The 21,668-nt window shown below is 40.6% G+C and overlaps 1 protein-coding gene and 1 pseudogene across 11 annotated transcripts in view; both read left to right on the top strand.

The window, feature by feature from the left end:
- The window catches only part of MAGI2 (membrane associated guanylate kinase, WW and PDZ domain containing 2), a 1,355,992-nt gene that overhangs the window by 1,316,445 nt on the left and 17,879 nt on the right, over window positions 1-21,668 (top strand). The gene's annotated exons all lie outside the window — the stretch shown is intronic.
- LOC147583292 (large ribosomal subunit protein uL13 pseudogene) lies at window positions 18,332-21,304 on the top strand (annotated as a pseudogene).

The raw sequence follows: 21,668 nt of genomic DNA on the forward strand, positions 1-21,668 counted from the left end.
CACATGCTCTCTCTCAAAAATAAACATTGGGGAAAGAAAACTATTGTTTCTTTCCTCAACTTTAGTAAACTACCCCTTACAGTTCACAAAATGATCCCACATGCTAAACTGTGAATCTTTTAGAGCACGATAGTGGAGAGCTCAATAGAATGCAGATTCTGATTCAGTGGGTCTGGGATTGAAGCCTGAAATTCTATATTTCTAGCAAGCTCCTATGTGATGCCTGTGCTGCTGGTCCATGGATGACACTTTGAGCAGTAAGGTTGTAGCAATTCAGACAGTTTTTTCCCCTATAGATTTTACATAGGGTGTGTAAAATCTTTTTATTTAGCAATACAGTAATAAGATACAATAAAATTTAACCAAAAAGAGTTCATAATATCAAGTGATGTTACATATAAATACAGACATAGATGCATATACCGATACTGCTGGAGAGAAGAAAATTTTATTTACCCTTCTAGATTTTTCTGACAGGTCTAATCAGATTGACATGAGACAGATTAACATGAAAAGAAAAATTTATGTACACACAGGGACCCCATAAGGATATGACATTCACCAGCAGTCTGGCAAATGAGGTAAATATGCTCCCGAGAAGTTTCACTGTCCAGAAGTTGAGTTGGTAGATTGTTCCATCTACACAACCAGTCTCAGTCCTGACAATAGGTCAGTTTAGTGAAATTCGTTTCAGGGGGTGGTGATATAAATGGGCTTACAAAGTTTGGTCTATATTATTCAAGCAATCAAGTATTTAATAAGAGGTATTTCTGTGAAAATCAAAGAAAAAACAATGGTTAATATTTGAAGGAGATTATAAACTTATTTCTGAGTTCTGAAGTTAGCAGGTCAAGGTTTCTAGAGGTCTGGTTCAAAGGGCAAAGAGTGGCAATCTGACAGATTTTCCTACTTTGCTATATGACTGTCTCCCGTGATCTTTCTGGTGGCCCATACAACAAACACAAAGATTGTCTGTACATGAGCTATTGGATTGATTTCTCTGAAGATAATACCAAGTTGTCCAACTGTAAGTTACGTGGCTTTGGAAAAAGAGCGGTTTTAATTCTTAATAATTCCAAGTCAGAATGATGGGAGACAAATTGGAAATGTAAGTTTGGAGATCTGTAGCTAGAAGAACTCAGGAGTCAGTCCAGTTTACAATGGACACTATTAGAATCTTCTAGACACAAAAGTGCTGTTGGAACATAATTTTTCTCTCTATAATCACCTTCATCACTACCAAAGATAGCCAAATTAGGACTAACTTTTTTGAAAAATAAGCCTAGTTTCAATAAATTTGGCCTGATTTTTTTGTGTAAGTAAAGCAAGAATAGCAAGTGATCACATAGGCTCTTTTAAATCTACTTTGCTGGAACTTTTCATAAGAAATTTCCAGCTTGAACAGCCTCTCAAAGCTAAGGAGCTAAACCAAATACTTGCTATCAGACTTTGCTTGCCAGAGCTATAGATTTGGGTTAATTCCTCTCTTCTCAAAGTCCCTAAAATATTCTGAGGTTCCTGCACCTACCAGGAAGTGACTTTCCTTATTCATCTAGTAAGGCTTATCCAAAGTACCAGGCTGATATTTCAAAGGGGCTTTATTGACTTCATAAATTCAACCTTAATTCCTTAGTGCTATCTGGTCATATCTGAATCTATGCATGTCTCTCTCCAGTATGACATTCCAGTCAAAACCTTGGTCATATAACCAATGTTTCCAATGGTGTCCTGTTACAAGAAGAACGGATTCTTATTGAACTTATACAAATAACTATATTGCCATGAAAATTAAAGAATATTCACTGAGGGTGATAAGCATTGAGGAGGGCACCTGTTGGGATGAGCACTGGGTGTTGTATGGAAACCAATTTGACAATAAATTTCATATTAAAAATAATAATAATAATAAAAGAATATTCACTGAGACTTTCTGAATTCTGGAGGGATCAGGTAGAGAGAAAAAATAAATGTTTCAATTTTGCTCACAAAATTATAATTTACCAAATTGCTGTAAACTGTACGTAGCTTAAGAGGAAAGGCTTCCTTACACCTAGGAAACAGAAAATTAAAGAATATTTTAAATAAAAAGTTGTTAAAATTATAATCATCTTCATCAGTTCATTTAGTCCCATGTAATTAATTCTTGTTCATTTGAATTCAGTTTTTCCTTTAGTTCTGCAAATTCTTACCCAGTCCAGTTTTGTGATCTTAAAGTTATCAGAAAACTGTATTCTACAGTCATTTCCATGAATCTTGTTGAAAATAAAGCATTTTAGCAGGAACACTTTTGTAAAAGCATCTGAGTAAAAGAATACTGTCTATAAATGATAAAAGACTTAAAAATGGCTTGGTTAAAGGTCTTATTAGAGTTACAATGAAATTGACTAGGAAATTTGGCTATTTCTGTGACATACATTTAAAATAATAACTAGTTGGGGCACCTGTGTGGCTCAGTCGGTTGACTTCAGCTCAGGTCATGATCTCGCGGTCTGTGAGTTCGAGCCCCACATCGGGCTCTGTGCTGACAGCTCAGAGCCTGGATCCTGTTTCGGACTCTGTGTCTCCCTCTCTCTCTGCCCCTCCCCTGCTCATGCTCTGTCTCTGTGTCAAAAATAAATAAACATTTAAAAAATTGTAAATAATAACTAGAATTATGACTGATAACGTTATACTAGACCTATCATAATCTTAAGAATTTTATACAATTTCTAGAACACTTATATTAATAATATTGACATATACAATATAATCTAAGGTTTATCATCACTTATTTGACAATGCTTCTCATGTAATTTAACAAAGCAAACAAGCCTAGTTTTTTTGTTTTTTTTTTTCAACGTTTATTCATTTTTGGGACAGAGAGAGACAGAGCATGAACGGGGGAGGGGCAGAGAGAGAGGGAGACACAGAATCGGAAACAGGCTCCAGGCTCTGAGCCATCAGCCCAGAGCCTGACGTGGGGCTCGAACTCCCGGACCGCGAGATCGTGACCTGGCTGAAGTCGGACGCTTAACCGACTGCGCCACCCAGGCGCCCCTTCTTTTTTTTTTTTTTTTTTTTTTTTTTTTTTTCCAAACAAGCCTAGTTTAATAGCTCTCTTTTATAAGGAGAGAGAGCAAATCTTTTGAAATATTCCAGGGATGGAATATCTCACATCTCAAAGTTGTTTTTTTGTTTTTTTGTTTTTTTTTTGAGAGAGAGAGAATGTGCAAGCAGGGGAGAGGGGCAGAGGGAGAGAGAGAAAAAATCTCAAGCAGGCTTCATGATCCCACAACCCTGGGATCATGACCTGAACCCAAAATCAAGAGTTGGATGCTCAGCCAGCCGAGCCACTCAAGCGCCCCTCACAGTTATTTTTAAGTTAAAAAGACTTCATTTAGAATTTGAATTGTGGGAAGTTTGTCAACAATATCCAAAGGTTTGAATATTTGATTAAATAGGAATTATAGGAGCCAAGCATAAGCCACCCCAAGATTCACTGCTTTGGCATGAACATTACTTTGAGTTAAAAGTAATCAAGACCAGTAGATTCAGGAAAAGCTATTTATCTCCCCCTCAACTGCCTGCTTGTGCCAGGAGGAGAGCTATTAATAGAAATTCTTCTTTACCTAAGAAACTTATCTGCATTATAGGGCAAATTTTGTTTTCTAAATACTTCCTCTTACCTTCCTGCTAATGATCTTCCTCCCCTTTGTATCCTCTGACCCTCTACCCCCTCCTTAGCTCATATAAGCATCATGTTGCCTGTCTTTGGAATTTCCATGCCTGTGTGGATTCTCTATATATACCCTATTAAATTTAATTTTCTCCTGCTAATCTGTCTCATGTTAATGTGACTCAGAACACCTAGAAGGATGTTGAGGGACAGAGGAAATTATTCCTCTCCAACAGATCACAGATAACTATGAAACAATACTTAATTGCCTACATAATTAAAATGACAGTAAAAGATTTAAAAGGTAAATAGAGATGGTTACATATTTGTGAGCAAACTTAATTCGTTTAATGTTGAGAAGATTCAGTTTTCTTCAGTAATGAAAAGACTGGATTAAGATAACAGGAAGCATAGGACATTATATTGATAAAACACAGAATTTGTTTTCAGGGGAGATAACATTAAGGGTAATGAAAAACTCTTCACAATCTTATGTTATCAAGGGCATACCAATAGTCCAAAAGACTATTAAAAGAGAGAAAACCAAATTTTAATTTTGTACCAGCTGACTGTTGATAGTAAAGCTCATTCACTTAGTTAAATTCATTCCAGGGGGGTGGGTGATGGGTATTGAAGAGGGCATCTTTTGGGATGAGCACTGGGTGTTGTATGGAAACCAATTTGACAGTAAATTTCATATATTAAAAATAAATAAATAAATAAATTCCAGTCGTAGCCAGCCCTGACTGTGCAAAATAATTCCTTTCCAAAGATTCCTTTTCCATAGACCTTTTACAACTTTCTTTTTCCTCAACACACATTTTACTTGCCTACAGAGATTGTAATTGGGGCCCAAGTATGCAAGACCACACTCAGGAGTCCTAAACAGACCAGGTTCAGCCACTCACCGCTGACAAAATCCAAAAGCTGGAGAGACGAGGGAGGTGAAACAAGAAAGGAGTTTATTTTATAGAGGATAACATCAAGAAACCAGCAGACTAACATCTCAAAGACTGTCTCCAAAGTGCTGAAAATACTTCTAGGTTTATATTAGGAAAATGTCGGAAAATGTTGGTGGGTACATGCAGGTGGGCAGTAAAGATCAAGTCCATCACTGTCTTGGGGTCAGTCATACGGGGTCTTGCTGGCATCAGGGCAGTCATCTTTGCTTGAGGGGTAGTTTCAGTTCCCATCAGGGATCTTTTGCCTGAGTTAAAAGATAAACTGGAAAGAAGAATTTAATCGCTTAGAATGTACAGACTATGGTCAAAATGGAAGTAAAGTCCTCTTTCAAGATGTTTCCCTTATTATTTCTATGAGCTTTAATTATATATATTAGAATTCTTAACCCTTAGAAACCTTAATTACTACAGGTGCCTGCTGTCTCAGTCAGTACAGCATGTGACTCTTGATATTGGGACTGTGAGTTCCAGCCCCATGCTAAACATAGAGATTACTTAAAAAAAAAAAAAAAAGGAAAAAAGGAAGGAGGAAAGGAAAGGAAGGGAAAGGAAGGGAAAGAAGGAAGAAAAGAAAAGAAAAAGAAAAGAGAAGAAAAGGAAAGAGAAAAGAAAAGAAAAGGAAAAGAAAAGAAAAGAAGAGAAAAGAAAAAAGAAAAGAAACTTTAATTTCTAGTGAGAACTACCATTACCCAAAAGTGGGTTCACCTGTTGATGAGTCTCGCGCTAAAAGACACAACCACACCAATGAATAGGAAAAGGAAGGGTTTTACTTGCAACAAGTAAGGAGAACACCAGGAATCTTTCCCAAAGCAGTGTCTTCCTGAATAATAAAACTGAGGAAGTTTTAAGCTGAGGGTGCATACATATTGATGAAGGGGCTTGCATAATGGAGAATCCACATGGAATTGGGGCAAACGTTGTCTTAAGGTGACTGAGTCCATGTCAAAGTCATGAAGCCAGCAAAGGCCAACATCATCAATTCTCTGGCTCCAGTTGGTCCAATATCTGGCTCAAAGGGGGTTAGATCCTGCAAAGATACCTCAAGAATGTGCATCAGGTCAACCTCTGAACCAGCACTGGCAGTTTTACCACTTGATTAACTGTCCTCGATATGATTAGGTAATCTCCTGGCCTGATAATGGTTATTTGTTTTTTACATTTTCACAAGATGGCAGGGGCCCAAAATAATTTTTCTTATGCCAGGAAAGTGATATCTGTCTTTCTTTTTCTGGGGACCTCTAACTCTGCCTGCTTACACTTCTTTCTGCCTGCTTACACTAAGAAGTAAGCAATTGTGAATTGTCTGTGAAACCAGCATTCTTTAGATTGGTAAATTTATGAATACATTTCATAATTTCTAAAAGTATATGCTTTTTTTTTTTTCCTGCTACTTGGTAAGTCTCTTTTATTCCCCCAGCCCTTCTAGTTACTTCTTGCTTGTTGTTTTCTGAAGATGTCCTGAATAGCATGACCCTTGGAATGTGCCTTGTCTGAGTACTCAGGAAAAAACCTCTTGCCCATAGGTACACCAGGGAGAGGGATGGACTCCTGCCTCTCTGATGGACACTGTTACCTTGGCCGTAATGGCATTGGGCTCAGAAGTCAGACCGTCCTTATTTTTCCTGTTCTTTTGACAAATATGTTCTCATCAGGCACAGGGTGGCCATAAACGTCAATAGGACAGCCACCAATCTTAAGACTCCTGTCTAAGGTCTCTAAATAACCTGGTGTGATCCTTCAATGAGCATAACATCCAAGATATGTCTGACCGTGTGCTTCCCAAAAGGGACAAGCTGGAGTTATTACCTATTGGGACATTCACTCAGTGGTGAGCCCCTCCCTTGGGACTAAATCATGGATAAAGTTCGCAGAAAGTTGCCTGGATTAGATAGGAGTTCCATACTTTTGTTTTTTCCTGTTTCTCATTTGTCCTTTCCCATGGACTGTTTGGCATTCTCTGTCCTGCTCTCAGATCGAAAGTACTTCTAGCTTATATGACATTTAATACAATATAAAATAGCTGACCCTTTTTTTTTTTTTTAAATGCAGTGTAGTCTTGGCTTCAAGAGGAGAATCCAGCGTTCAGCAAACTGATTACACATACAATACGTAGTGCATAACATGCAGTGTAGTCTTGGCTTCAAGAGGAGAATCCAGCGTTCAGCAAACTGATTACACATACAATACGTAGTGCATAACATGCAGTGTAGTCTTGGCTTCAAGAGGAGAATCCAGCGTTCAGCAAACTGATTACACATACAATACGTAGTGCATAACATGCAGTGTAGTCTTGGCTTCAAGAGGAGAATCCAGCGTTCAGCAAACTGATTACACATACAATACGTAGTGCTCATCCCAACAAGTGCCCTCCTTAATGCCCATCGCCCATTTTCCCCACCTCCATCAACCTCAGTTTGTTCTCTGTATGTAAAAGTCTCTTATGGTTTGCCTCCCTCTATGTTTTTATGTTATTTTTCCTTCCCTTCCCCTATGGTCATCTGTTAAGTTTCTCAAATTCCACATATGAGTGAAATCATGTGATATTTGTCTTTCTCTGATTGACTTATTTCAGTTAGCATAGTACCCTCCAGTTCCATCCACATTGTTGCAAATGGCAAGATTCCATTATTTTTCATAGCCAACTAGTATTCCATTGTATATATATACCATGTCTTCTTAATCCATTCATCAGTCGATGGACATTTGTGTTCTTTCCATAATGTAGCTATCGTTGATACCACTGCTATAAACACTGAGGTGCATGTGCCCTTCGAATCAGCACTCCTATATCCTTTGGATAAAGTAGTGCAATTGCTGGGCCACAGGATAATTCTATTTGTAATTATTTTGAGGAACCTCCTTACTGTTTTCCAGAGTAGCTGCACCAGTTTGTATTGCACCAGTGGTGCAAAAGGGTTCCCCTTTCTCCACATCCTCACCAACATCTGTTTCATGAGTTGTTAATTTTAGCCACTCTGACCAGTGTGAGGTGGTATCTCATTGTGGTTTTGATTTGTATTTCCCTGATGATGAGTGACATTGAGCATATTTTCATATGTCTGTTGGTCATCTGGATATCTTCTTTGGAAAAGTGTCTATTCATGTCTTCTGCCCATTTCTTCACTGGATTATTTGTTTTTTGGGTGTTGAGGTTGGTAAGTTCTTCATAGATTTTGGATACTAACCCTTTATCAGATATGTCATTTGCAAATATCTTCTCCCATTCCATTGGTTGCCTTTTAATTTTGTTCATTGTTTCCTTTGCTGTACAGAAGCTTTTTTCTTGATGAGGTCCCAATCATTCCTTTTTGCTTTTATTTCCCTTGCCTTTGGAGACATGTCAAGTAAGAAGTTACTGTGGCTGAGGTCAAAGAGGTTGCTGCCTATTTTCTCTTGTAGGATTTTGATGGTTTCCTGTCTTACATTTAGCTCTTTTACCCATTTTGCATTTATTTTTGTGTGTGGTGTAAGAAAGTGGTTCAGTTTCATTCTTCTGCATATCGCTGTCCAATTCTCCCAGCACCATTTGCTAAAGAGACTGTCTTTTTTCTATGGATATTCTTTCCTGCTTTGTCAAAGATTAGTTGGCCATATATTTGTGGGTCCATTTCTGGGTTCTCTGTTTTATTCCATTGATCTCTGTGTCTTTTGTGCCAATACCGTATTGTCTTCAGGATTACAGCTTTGTAATACAGGATAAAGTCTGGGATTGTGATGCTTCCGGCTTTGGTTTTCTTTTTCAACATTACTTTGGCTATTTAAGGTCTTTTGTGGTTCCATACAAATTTTAGGATTGTTTATTGTAGCTCTGTGAAGAATGCTGGTGCTATTTTGATTGGGATTGCATTGAATTTGCAGACTGCTTTTGGTAGTGTCAACATTTTAACAATATTTGTTCTTCCAATCCAGGTAGCTTCTCCTTCTTAACAAAGGCCAGAACCACTACCCTAACCATTAATACTAGCGCTAGAGGCTTACAAAGGATATTATTGTTGGTCACCAATAATATTGACTCCCCTCAAATGGAAAGAAGCAACTCTAATCTCTACAGCATTTCAGTTCATTCACTGGCACCCACTGTAGTCTAGAATGCAATAGGGAAGTGTAGGGAGACCAACATCCCCTTTCAGGTAGTACAATGGTGTCAGAGCAGTCAAGAAGAGGGACGCTTCCTGCCACTCTGAACCCCAGGAACTTTCAGCAATTTCCTAATGGGACACCATTTCAGAAGCCAAGGAGGATTTTGGTAATGAACACCTACTTAGTTAATGTACTGTCCTCATTTTGTAGGAATTAACTATGGGATCAGTTTCCTTGATCCCAAAGGATTCCATCTTGGGCTGCCTCCTAATACACTGGAGTCAAGAAAAAGTACCAAACCCTACTTCTCACTCCCAAAAATTAATATTCTGCCCCCTGGTTAATAACTGTCAATAAAAGATGCAAACCCAACACTCAGGGTGTGCAGCTCTCTCTCTTGCTCTCTCTCTCTCTCTCCCTCTCCCGGGCTCAGCTGCTCTCAGATCTCAAGAATGCACTTTTTAGTTTAATAAACTTTCATGCTTCTGTTATTCATCCATTGTGCTGCATGCCTGTCCTTAAATTCATTCTCATGACAAAAACCACAAACCTTCAGCAAATCCTTTGGCTCTGGCTGGGTCGAGGCCCTGGGGCCCAGCATCTGCCCAGTTCACCCAGCAACATCTCTTTAGTGATCACAAAGGAACTAAGTAACAGCAGGTTGAGTGACCTTCTTCATGGGTGACTCTCCAACTCTTGCCATCCTTGTGCTGGAGAGTTGCCTAGTCACTGCTCTCCTTGGTTCTACTCTCTCTTTCCCATCTACCTTGGAAAAGGCCTAGAGCTGCTAAAGACATGAGGGCAGGAGGTGTGGTGAGACTGCACATGAGCCAGCTCCTCTGAATCCACAGGTAGTCTCCTTGGATTATTCCCAGAGTTTAGACACTTCAGGGTGCATGGCCTGACACTGATGGGGACCTGTGCATGAGACCTTACATGGAAAGAGGGTATCTGCAGATCCGATCATGTTCAGATGAGGTCATTGTGGGGGGCACAATCCAAGAAGAGCATAGAACCAAGCAGAGCATAACCCACATGGAAAGGGGCACCTGGGAAGCTCAGTCAGTTAAGCATCCGAGTTCAGCTCAGGTCATGATCTCATGGTTTGTGAGTTCGAGACCTGCATTGGGCTCTCTGCTGTCAGCACAGAGCTGCTTCTGATCCTCTGTCCCCCTCTTTCTCTGCCCCTCTTTCTCTCCTCACACACACACACACACACACACTCTCTCTCTCTCTCATTTTCTCTCTTAAAAATAACATTAAAAACAAATTTTTTTAAGGGGCCCCTGGGTGGCTCAGTTGGTTAAGCGTCCGACTTCAGCTCGGGTCATGATCTCACGGCTTGTGAGTTTGAGCGCCATATTGGACTCTGTGCTGACAGCTCAAAGCCTGGAGCCTGCTGCAGATTCTGTGTCTCCCTCTCTCTCTGCCCCTTCCCCTCTCAAACGCTGTCTCTCTCTCTCTCAAAAATAAATAAACATCAAAAAATTAAAAAAAAAAAAAAGAATGTTAAAAAAAAAAAAGCCCATATAGAAAATATCCAGGAAATGAAGGCGCTATGCTGCAATGTCAGAAAACCATCCCAGAGACCCCACAGCACATAGGCCTATGCCCCCTGTTAATAGTATATGTAGTCTTTAAATGTGGCACAAGACACGTTTACTAACACACCCGAACACCTTTAGTTTCCCTGTGATGAGAAGACAATAAACAGGTAAACTTAGACTTGTTTAGCAATTAATGTTTCAGTATTTTATTTTCTTTGGAAATGATCTAGACGGTCAATGAATTCTCATCATTTAATTTAACTTAGCAAAATTCTAAGCGTGGAAGTTACCAAAGAGATTTGGAAAACTACGGAAACCTTTCAAAAAACAATCATTGCTAAAAAGTTCACCTAAAAAGTCTTACCTCAATCACATCTACTTAATTCATTTGTTCTTAACAATCATACTTAGATTACACCTGAAAATTTCATGAGACAGCAAAGCCCTTAGCTATCATCTTAAGATTTTCTTTCATTTGTTTGTTTGGTTGGTTGGTTGGTTGGTTGTTTTTTGCTGACAAATTTTGTAACAAAAATAACATGAATTTATTTGACTTTAAGTAGAATATGGTATTACACTTAATGTGGAAACTCTAAAGATATGCCCATATTAATTAAACCAACAAACTTAAACTACCTTTAATTTCCTGAAAACTATCCTAGATCACATAAACTTGAGAACATTTGGGTTAGTTTCTATCATCTTTCTGAGATTTAGAAATGCTTGATTTATAAGCACTTAACTTGAAACTAATCATTAAATAGAGCTCTTTTACAAATTAATTTTGGCAATGGCAAGTGGAGGTAGAAAAATACCGTTTCTATATTGTACATATACGACATACATAAACACAAAAAGATCTTACAGCTTTGAATTTTGAAAATTTAGCTATGAATCAGATACAACAATATAAAACTCACTAGTTTGTAAGATTATCTGCTCAAATGGCTGAAGCTTTTTACTAGTAATATTGGTGAGGATGCCTGATTTGTGCTTGTCCTTGACAAGTAATCTTATGGACGTTGTGGAGCAGTTTTGTTGTGTTGGTTTTTTTTTTTTTAATTTTTTTTAATGTTTGTTTATTTTTGAGAGAGAGAAACAGAGCCGGAGTTAGCACGGAGCCCACCAAGGGGCTCAAACCCACTGCAAGATCATGACCTGAGCCAAAGTCGGCTGCTTAACTGACTGAGCCACCCAGGCGCCTCGGCAGTTTGTATTTTTTAAAATTTAGGCCTCTTTTTCTTTTCTTTTCTTTTCTTTTCTTTTCTTTTCTTTTCTTTTCTTTTCTTTCCTTTTCTTCTTTTTTTCCCCTTTAGTTTTAGGCAAATGTGGGCATTGTTTTAGGTACCTCCTGGGGTGTTTACGTTTCAAAGATATAGTAAGATTTACATCTTCAAGGGACAAAGAAAGAATGGAAGTTCCTTCAAGAAGGACTTTGGTTTCCTAAGGCCAACAACTCACAAGCCTTTTGAGATAAATTGGGGAGGTTTTAAGATTGGTAAAAAGGAATAGATGATGGGGCACCTGGGTGGCTCAGGTGAGTTTCAGCTCTGTGCTGACAGCTCAGAGCCTGGATGGAGCCTGCTTTGGATTCTGTGTCTCCCTCTCTCTCTGCTCCTCCCCAGCTTTGCGCTATGTCTCTCTTCTTTCTTTCTCTCTCAAAAATAAATAAACATGAAAAAAAAATCTTTTAAAGGAATAGATGGGACCTTGTATTACCTCCAGAACTACATTTTATTTTTCATTTTGCAAAGATTTATAAGATAAGAACAGTTGCTCTCAATTTTTTTTCCCCAAAGAGTTAGGTTGCAGCCTAAATGATATTAAAGGGTTGATCCACCGTCCAGTTACATTGTCTCCATTTGCTTCTCTCCCTCTGGGCCCATAAGTTTTAGGTTTGGGGAAGAGACTTTAAAAAATCCTATCAGGCTTTGAAGATCAGCTTCCAACTTCTAATCAACTTTTAACCAAAATACTACTACCCTTCCCCCACAAAAAACGGCATTTAAATATCTTGTCAGTTTTTAGCTTGGACAAACAATATATATTTGGGCAGTATGGAAAAAACTTCATGCATCAAAGAGGCGTCTTTAAAAAGGGTGCAAAGGATACTACCTTCTCAAGACCCAAAGTCAGTCCCAAAGACAGTCAAAAGAACCGAGAGCCTACAAATCTCAGGCACACAGAAAGCCCAAGCCATGCATAGAACAAGTTTAGTAAGATTGTACCTTTTTTTTTTTTTTTTGTATCTACAGTTTCTGGAACAGCAGTTCTCAGACATCAAATAAGCAGGTGTGCTGGAAGGTGGCATGCTTAATTCTTTGGATTTTAGGAAGGAGGAATTTACATTGAATGTGGAGTTTTAATTTCTGTTCTTTCATCTTGTAAAGAGGAGTCCCTAAGGCTAGCCATTAAAATTCTTTGTATCCACTTTTTAATTTGGTCTTTTCCACAGACGCCAGTAAGACAATAGTTTAGGATGAGAGCTCTCCAAAATTTTTCAACTATAGAAGTTTTCAATTCAAAAATCCATCCTCTGGCCATTGACAAGTAGGATCTATTAATCTCAATAGCAACTCAAACTAATAAGCTTTTTTTATGGCTTGACCAAGGACATAAGAAGCATCCCACAAGAGAATACAAAATATGCAGCCCTCACAAGATCCAGCAAGTTCATTCCCAAAGATTGCCTAGGAAAGCAAAAGCCTTTGTTGCACAGGTGGTAAGGACGGTGTAGTGAATACAGTGTCTCTGGTTTCCCACAAGAACTCGAGATGCCTCCAGTCACAAACCTGCTAATCTGTGACACCAGACAGGTGCTATTGGAATGAGACTTTCCCAGCACTAACAAAGAAAGGAAGGTTGAGGCTACAAGGGCTCCTTATGGACTGGGACCCTTTATGGCAAACTCCCCTGAGAGCTGGCATGGTTGGATGAAGAGAATGCTGTTTGGGAGTCCGTGCCATGGAACCCCACTCTATTCAGCTGGTGCACCCTGGTAAGTGTACCTTCTGCATGGCAGAGACCAAAGAGAATATTCTCACTAGTCGTAAAGCCAAATTCTCAGGACATGGAATAAGACAAAAGGAAAAACCCCATCCAGTTTTTACACAGGGGATTCACGGCCAAGTTTGTTTGCACAGATGCCGGTCTGGTAACCATGGTCTGTGAGCCACGCTCAAATAGCGGGCTTATGGTGCCTATGCCTGTGTTCTGCCCTATGGCTCTTCCTCCTTATGACAAACTACACAAAAGGCAGAGACAAAAACAAGGACCATCTTTGGGAGGAAAACAATGGGTAAAAGTCAAGGGTACTCATTACCAAATTTTAACTAGAGTGCCTATGTCCAAGGAGCTAGTTCCACAAATACTTTATCCTGCTAAGCTAAATTTAGGGGGTGGGAAAAGGGGAGCGGGGACTCTCATCATGCTTGCTTCCAACAGACCCTGTCAGCAGAGATCCAGGAAACCCTTGTGGTAAGAATTCTTACCTTCTGATGCTGTTTGTCCGAGGTGTCAGGATGTCTCAGCTATAGCAGCCTCAGAACGAGTAGTGTCCACACCATGAAGTAAATCCTGCCAACTGTCAGGGAGGGAAAATTTTTTCTCTACCCTTCTAGATTCTTCTGCTGGTCTAATCAGATTGACATGAGACAGATTAACAGGAGAAAAACACATTCAATCATATATGTAGAGGGGTCCCAGAGAACATGAGATCCACAGGCAGCCAGGCAAATGAGGCTTATATGCTACCTGAGCTAAGGAGAAGAGAGTAGAGGGGTTGGGAGATGAAGACAATTCACAGAAAGACAACAAGAGCAGATGTTTGCCATGCCACACTGAGAAGTCTTTCTGATATACAAGAACCGCATCTCTGGTGATAGCTCTCTTTTTGTTGCAGCCTCCCCTGTCTAAATGTTTTGGGGCAGTTTAGGGGGGCAGGTAGAAAGAAAAACTTCTTGAGTCTTTGTTTCTCAAAAATAGTCACCCTAAAATAATCCTCATGCCAAAGAAACACATTTTGGGGTGGTAAATCTTGCTCCCCTGCAATTCACATGCATTTATTACAAATATACCAGGTTTCTCCACATTTCTGGAAATTACTAGAGTTGGCTGCTATGCCACTTTCAAGAAAGGGGAATGAGTGATCTCTGGCTGATCTATTTATTTTTCATCCAACTGATATTTATTGAACACTTGGTAGTATGCACCCAGTACTGTCAGAGACTTAAGTTGCAACAGCAAACAAGACAGATCACAGTCTGTGTCAAATAGGATTTATATTCTAGCAAGAGAGACACACAAATAAATTGTAGTCAATGTTGTGAACGAGACTAAGGAGCTGCACCAGAAAATAACCACTTTGGACAAGGTGGTGAGAGAGGCCTCGGAGGAGGTGATACTGAAGCTGAAGAGACAAAGAGCCAAGCGTTTAGGCTGCAAATGTGCACACAGCCCAGGAACTGGGTTCTCCTCTTTCAGCAGATGTGTATTGTTCAGAAGGGAGCCTGCTGCACAAATTTGGCCTTCATGTCTGAGTCTGCACTGCTGCCAACAATTCACCCTCTGCACCCAATTGCCAATATCCTCCTCCCAAGCCAGCCTTTAGCTCCCCTGCCTGTCTGCAGCCCCTTGTTTAGGCTGCTGCCTGAGCACTCGGCGGAGCAAGCTGGCACAGTAGGGTTTTTCTGCAAGTGCACAGACCTGTACAAATCCCAGGCCCTGATGAACCATCATCTGCAGTGATAGTTCAATAGAGTGTCGGGTATTTTTCCTCCATTCATCTTTATTTCTGGAGAAATGTCTTCAATAAACAGCCTTACCTTTTGCTAAAATGAAATTAAACCTGTGTGAAATAGGACATTTTGTATGAGCCCTAAGTGCTACAGAAATTGATACCCATTGGTTTGTTTCTAGGAAGTTCTGAGACTTTATTTGCAAAAATGAAAATTCATAGGCAGCATTAATGAAAACCCAGCCCAAACTCTCCTTTTCAAGGTGAGGCAGACTCTGGGCACTTGGGTGGCTCAGTCAGTTAAGCCTCTGACTTCGCCTCAGGTCATGATCTCATAGTCCCTGCGTTGGGCTCTGTGCTGACAACTCAGAGCCTGGAGCCTGCTTCAGATTCTGTGTCTCCCTCTCTCTCTGCCCTTCCCTGCTCACACTCTGTCTCTCTCTCAAAAATGAATAAATGTTAAAAAAAAAAAAATTAAGATGAGGCGGACTCACTACTTCCCACAGCCCCACCCATCTCCCTCCCACCCAGACCGCCTTCTGTCTTCAGCTGGTCTCTCCAATGTTGTCAAGCCCAGGCTCCTGTCACTCCCTCCCTTCCCACCAATCCATGCCCTGTGCCACACAGACCCTTGTCCCCCACACTTCTTGGGAACTATAACATGAACATGAATGAGGGTTCAGATGGTTTCAAATAGTATCATCATTTGTTCTTGACTATCAGAGCAGGGGAGATGCAGGAGGCTTTCACAAACCAATAGGTAGGGAGTAAGGGTTCTCTGGCGTTATCAGCTGCCTGATGGGGAAAAAAGGGTGCAATAACAGGCTGCTAAGCTTACAGCAGCCCTTGGGGTCCTAAGTTCAGGGTCAGGCCTGTGATCCCAGCGGGGATCCTTCATGACAGTTCCTTTTATCCGAATGCCTCCTGGGCTCTGGTCCTTTCTCAGGTGCTTTGTTGTGCAATTTGAATGACAGAAGGCATGCACGACATTTAGCATTAAGAGTAAATGCCCAGCAAATGTTAGCTGGGTTTTTTGTTTGTTTTGTTTGTTTATTATTATCGCTATTATTTACAAGTGCTTACTATGTGCCCCAAAATGGTAGATCCTCACTTAGTTTTTACAAAAGTTTGGGTGATTTTAATTTTCACAACAGATGTCTAAGGTAGATAATGTATCATTTGGGCGCAGAGAAGTTGGGTCATTTGCCCAAAGCTACACGGCTAGTCAGTAGTAAAGCTAAAATACAAATCTATGCTGCCTCAACTCTAGATTTCAATTCTCTTTCCAGTCTCCCATGTTCATGAATCCTGACATTACAGAGTCCAACTCAGACCCTCCAGTGAGTCTCCAACACCTGCTGAATGAACTCCATGTCCCTCTGCATGTCCTTCAAATGAGGAAGCTCATTGTCACTTCATCTCAGGTCACCCTACAGCTCACGTCCTGGGTTTGCACCGTGGGAGTCTATCTGGAGTCCCCTCCAGTGCCAAGCACACAGGAATGAGGGTGTGAATGTGTGAATGCAGGGAAGTCCAAATTGTGAGGCTCACTCTGGAATATACTGAAAAGTTTAGTTTGGGGTATGTGAAAGTGAAAGATTTGGGTTTTCTCTCTCTTCACATTAGGCAAGAAGTAGGCATGATTCAAAGCAGAAGAGAAGCAACGACTTGAAAAAAAGGCTAATTATTGAAGAAATAGGGGATGACATTGCTGCTAATAATAAAATTTTAATCGATCTAGTTTTCACTTCAAGACCATTTGTTCAGGGAGGCCTCCCTGAACTCCTAAATGAGGTTAGCACCCCATTAAATGCTTCTGTAGCACCCTTTACTTTTTAAAAAACTTTTCTTTTGATGGTCCATCACATTTGAAATCATTTGTTCTATATCTACTTCATATAACAAGCTTTGCAAGGGCAAGAATGTCATCTTGTTCATGCTGAATTCCCAGCAGTCAACACAGTTGCTTGGCACAGAGTAGATAATTGAATAAATATTCATTTACAGCAAGATTAATAGTATTTCTCAGCCAAAGAGTGATCATGCTTCTGCTTGCCAATACCAATAAGAGAAAAGGAAATTTGATTTATTTATAAAAGAATCTAAAACAACATGATACTCTGATCGAAGCAACATGCAGTTAGTTAAGTGTTAGTTCAAGTATAATTCCTTTGTCAGTATCAGTGAATGACTCAACCTGTTAGATAAGGAGGAAGATCCTCCCTATCACCCTCCTGCTTAAAAGCTTCCCAACTCTCTTTCCGGTGAAGTTCTCCCCAACCTGCTCTCCCAGCCATCTCTTCTTCTGCTATCCCAGACACCCCTCACCATTCCCACAATCCACCCAGCACTTGCTGATCCCACTTTCTGGGATAGTCTTCTCTATTTCTGTGTCTATGCTCCTTTTAAATTCAAACTAAAGCCCTCTCCACGTCCCAAATACAGAACAATTGATTTTCATGTGCCCACCCCACAGCACTCCGTACTTGCCCCTGGAAGTCCAGAATTCTGAAATTGTACACAATGAGTTCCTGGAGTCACTAATCGTGTCTTGTTCATCTTCACATCTCCAGTGCCTAGCACACGACTGCCTGAAGGTCAGCACATATTCTGGTGAATAAAGACAAAAGAAAACCTCAGGTCCTCCTTGACTGTTCCTTTTCCCTCACACCCTATATCCACTCCATCAGCAGGTCCAGCATAGTCTGTCTTCAAAACATTTCATGAATCTAGCCCCTTCTCACCACCTGCCTAGCCTAGGCCACCATCATGTCCTGCCTGGGCGACCACAATAGCCTCCTGACTGATGTCTGGCTTCTGCCTGCAATTTATTTTGCACACAGCAGCCATGTTAGCCTTTTAAAATGTTCCCTAGGGTCGCCAGGGAGGCTCAGTTGGTTAAGTGTCCAACTCTTGATTTCAGCTCAGGTCATGATCTCACAGTTCATGGGATCCAGCGCCATGTCAGGCTTTGTGCTGTCAGCATGGAGTCTGCTTGGGATTCTCTCTCTCTGCATCTCCCCCCGCTCATGCTCTCTCTCTCTCTCAAAATAAATAAACTTTAAAAAATAAATAAATAAAAATAAATAAATAGAATAAAATATCCCCCTTCATGAGACCATCCAATGGCCTCCAGAACACTTAGAATAAAATTCAAACTCCTCACTGAAGCCCCAATTGATCTTGCCTTTCCCCCCTCTGCCTCCACATCCTACTTACCATTCTGCCAACATGCCAAGCCTTGTCTTTGCACATGTTCCATCTGTCCCCACATGACTTGCTACCCGACATTCAATTCCCCTCTCAGTGTCAGCTCATCAGATAGGCTTTCCCTGACCACCTTATCTAAAACAGTACCCCAGGGGACTTGGGTGGCTCCGTCCATTAAGTGTCTGACTTCAGCTCAGGTCATGATCTTGTGGTCTGTGAGTTCAAGCCCTGCGTTGGGCTCTGTGCTCAGAACCTGGAGCCTGCTTCAGATTCTGTGTCTCCCTCTCTCTCTGCCCTGCCCTGCTTGCTCTCTCTCTCTCTCTCTCTCTCTCTCAAAAATAAACATCAAAAAAATTAAAAATAAATAAATAAAATAAAATAGTACCCCACATCTTTCTACCTTCTCACGTTACCTTATTTTCTTGTGTTGTACTTATCATTATCAGGCTTATTATTACCTATTTATATATTAATTTTCTGTCTCTTTCACTATGATAGTAAGATCCATGAAGATAGAAATATTGCCATCTTCACAGCTGCCTTTTCAGTGCATAGACCTCCTCTATAATGTAAGTAGTAGGTGTCAACAAAAGTATGTTGAATGGAAGTTTTTAAAAAATTTGGAGGCATCCAAATGGAGGCATCTTCCAAAAATGGCAGAAAGGCAGGTCTCATGCTTGATGACTGAGGCTACCTCCTGGGCCTCTAGGTACCCATCATGGCTCATCATTGTCAAGCAGGTACTGCTGGCTTGGAAGGTGGTGGTTGTCCACTGTGAGGGCAATGAGCTTTTCTGGAAATTTCTATAGAAACAAGTTAAAATACCTGGCCTTCCTCCACAAGTGTATGGACACCAACTGGTCCTGGGCCCCTACCACATCTTTGGGCGAACAGTAGAGACCTCTGCCCACCAGATGAAGAAGGCCAGGTGGCTCTGACCACCTCAGGCTGTTGGATGGGAGCCCACCACCCTCTGACAAGAAAAAGTCTGTTGATGTTTACTGCTGCCCTGGAGACTGTGTCTCATCCATGAAAGTTTGTCCATCTGGGATGCCTGGCTCACAACATTGGCTGGAAGTACCAAGAGGTGACAGCCACCCTGGACGAGGAGAGGAAGGAGAAGGCCAAGATTCATTAGAACAGCTCATGAGGTTATGGAAACAAACCAAAAAGAAGATGGAGAAGAAACATGACCAATCTACAGAGACCCTCAAAACCCTATGACTCCCAGTCTGAACACAGTAAAGATTGTTTATTCTTCATGCTGGGCCTGACCTGCCCTTCCTCCATTACCGCCCTGGGATGTGGGGGATCCAAGAGCTGCCATCCGGGGTTTAGAAGGCTGGGGACACAGAAAGGACTTAGTCACCACTCCTGTTTAAGAAAGACCTCTCTTTAAAAAGTCACTTTACACATCTGTAAGATCTGTGAAGGCATAATTTGTCTGTGACCTACTTGTTTATGAGAGAGTTTTAGAAGATCAATAGCAGGAACAACCATAGTTACTTCAGTTTCAGTATTTGCAAACGTGAGCTGGAAAACTGTAATTGGAGGGGACTCTGCATTGTGAGTGAGGCATCTGTTTGAAACTAACTTCTCAAGTGGTTGTACACGATACTCTGCAGCTGCTAGAATATGGGAAGGTGCTTGCGGGGGAGTGTGAGCCTGGTGTGGCCCAAAGGTATTCATCATCGTGCATAGGCTGGGAAGACCTAGAACCAAGAGGCTACAAGCATTGCCCTTGCTGCTTCCCTGTATTTTGTGATCAGAAATGAGTAAGTTGGGTTTTTTTCATAATTTTCTTTTTTTTTTAATTTAAATTTTATTTTTTTAATTTACATCCAAATTAGTTAGCATATAGTGCAACAATGATTTCAGGAGTAGATTCCTTAATGCCCTTTACCCATTTAACCCATCCCCCCTCCCACAACCCCTCCAGTAACCCTCTGTTTGTTCTCCATAGTTATGAGTCTCTTCTGTTTTGTCCCTCTCCCTGTTTTCATATCATTTTTGCCTCCCTTCCCTTATGTTCATCTGCTCTGTGTCTTAAAGTCCTCATATGAGTGAAGCCATATGATATTTGTCTTTCTCTGACTGACTAATTTCGCTTAACATAACACCCCCTAGTTCCATCCACGTAGTTGCAAATGACAAGCTTTCATTCTTTCTGATTGCCGAGTAATACTCCATTGTATATATGTACCACATCTTCTTTATCCATTCATCCATCAGTGGACATTTGTGTTCTTTTCATACTTTGGCTATTGTTGACAGTGCTGCCATAAACATGGGGGTGCACGTGCCCCTTTGAAACAGCATACCTGTATCCCTTGGATAAATACCTACTAGTGCAACTGCTGGGTCGTAACGTAGTTCTATTTTTAATTTTTTGAGGAACCTCCATACTGTTTTCCAGAGTGGCTGCACTAGCTTGCATTCCCACCAACGATGCAAAAGAGATCCTCTTTCTCCGCATCCTCACCAACCTCTGTTGTTGCCTGAGTTGTTAATGTTAGCCATTCTGACAGGTTTAAGGTGGTATCTCATTGTGGTTTTGATTTGTATTTGTATTGATTTGATTTGATGAGTGATGCTGAGCATTTTTTCATGTGTCGGTTGGCCATCTGGATGTCTTCTTTGGAGAAGTGCCTATTCATGTCTGTTGAGTTTGATAAGTTCTTTATAGATTTTGGATACTAACCCTTTATCTGATATGTCGTTTGCAAATATCTTCTCCCATTCTGTCGGTTGCCTTTTAGTTTTGCTGATTGTTTCTTTGGTGTGAAGAAGCTTTTTATTTTGATGAGGTCCCAATAGTTCATTTTTGCTTTTGTTTCCCTTGCCTCTGGAGACATGTTGAGTAAGAAGTTGCTGCGGCCAAGATCAAAGAGGTTTTTGTCTGCTTTCTCCTCGAGGATTTTGATGGCTTCCTGTCTTACGTTTAGGTCCATTTCATCCATTTTGAGTTTATTTTTGTTTATGGTGTAAGAAAGTGGTCCAGGTTCATTGTTCTGCATGTCGCTGTCCAGTTTTCCCAGCACGACTTGCTAAAGAGACTGTCTTTATTCCATTGGATATTCTTTCCTGCTTTGTCAAAGATCAGTTGGCCATATGTTTGTGGGTCCATTTCTGGGTTATATATATATATATATATATATATATATATATATATGAGAGAGAGAGAGAGAGATGGATGAGAGGGCAGTTTTTTGAGAAATAAAACTGGATACAGAAAAAAAATTGTCTGAGGATAGCCTTGATGAAGTATGATAACGACAAAATCCGAGGACTCCAGACACAAGACCTTTGCTTCTACTAATACATTTTCTTTTTTAAACAGCCAGAATTGTTTCAAAAAAGGTGGGGGGGGGGGCACTTTGTTCCCTGGGGACATATTAATGGGGATATAGTTGCACATCATTTGTAGGGCCTCAGTCCAGAAGTGAGTTAATCTGATACCTGAGTCTTGCCCATAAACG

The sequence above is a fragment of the Puma concolor genome, chromosome A2, assembly GCF_028749965.1.
Source record: "Puma concolor isolate L17-30 chromosome A2, mPumCon1.1.hap2, whole genome shotgun sequence".
Lineage (NCBI taxonomy): Eukaryota > Metazoa > Chordata > Mammalia > Carnivora > Felidae > Puma > Puma concolor.